Consider the following 1,293-nt stretch of genomic DNA (forward strand, 5'->3'; position numbering starts at 1 on the left):
ATGAGACGGCAGACAGACAGACAGCCTTGTCTTTCTCCCTCAGAATAACTGGTGAGTTTAAACCACTGACTTGTGCTTTGTAGTCTGATGTCTCACCCACAGCAACCCAGGCCTCTTTAAAAATATTATCAGTCAAAATCACTGTCTCTTATCTTTATTTATTCCAATCATTATATTTTCATCGGTGCCATATTGATGTATGTAAAACAGAAAAACATGGTGAAATGGAGTGCCTGGCAGTCTACACAATGCCAGCTAGATGGTTGCTTGCTTGATTGGCGGCATGGTGCTGTGAAGATAATTTAATTTCAATAGGCTGGGGGTGCATAGAGTTGCTATGAGTTGTAATCTGCTCACTGGCAAGACTTGTCTTCTTTTTAACTAAGAGGAATAGAATCTGTTAAATGCCAACTATGTGGTTTCAACAGAGCACTATACTTGTCTGATCTTCAGTTTCTTCATCTATAAAAGTAGTTGAGGATGCTTATTGCATCTGAGTATTGTGTAGACTAAAGTTAATATGATTAAAGTATTTCGTACAAGAGAAGCACTCAGCAAAGTATTTCTATAACCTTTGGTAATGGTGAAGAATATTGTAAGTACGATAGACTCCTGAAAGAATCACCAAATTTCCCTTGGAAGAAGTACAGCCAGAGTGCTCCACAGAGGTAAGGATGGGAAGACTTCATCTCATGGGCTTTGGAAATGTTATCAAGAGAGACCCTGGAGAAGGACATCTTCCTTGGTGAAGCGAAAACGAGGAAGAGCCTTGACAAGATGGATTGACACAGTGGCTGCAACAATGAGCTCAAACATAAGAATAATTGTGAGGATGGTGGAGGATTGGATGGTACTTCCTTCTCTTGTACAAAAGGTCGCTATGAGTCTGAACCAAGTGGATAACAATGTAGTTATAATTGATTCATAGAATCAGCTAGAAACTAGAAGCTTCAACATTTGCTTGAAAGTTTAGCAAGAACTACCAGTGTCATTGTTCTCTCTTTGCAGATGAGGAAATGGAGCCTCAGAGAGATTAAGTAACATGCTTAAAGATGTGCAATGAAAAAATGGAAGAATCAGGGTTAAGCTCAGACTTTCTTTTTAAAAAACATTTTATTGGGGGCTCGTACAACTCTTACCACCATCCATTGGGTCAAGCACATTTGTACATTTGTTGCCATCATCATTCTCAAAACATTTGCTTTCGACTTGAGCCCTTGGTATCAGCTCCTCATTTTATCCCCTTCGTCCCTGCTACCCACTCCTCATGAACCCTTGATAATTTATAAATTA

This window comes from Echinops telfairi, unplaced genomic scaffold, assembly GCF_000313985.2.
Source record: "Echinops telfairi isolate 266 unplaced genomic scaffold, ASM31398v2 ScPeMD7_5868;HRSCAF=6743_0, whole genome shotgun sequence".
Classification (NCBI taxonomy): domain Eukaryota; kingdom Metazoa; phylum Chordata; class Mammalia; order Afrosoricida; family Tenrecidae; genus Echinops; species Echinops telfairi.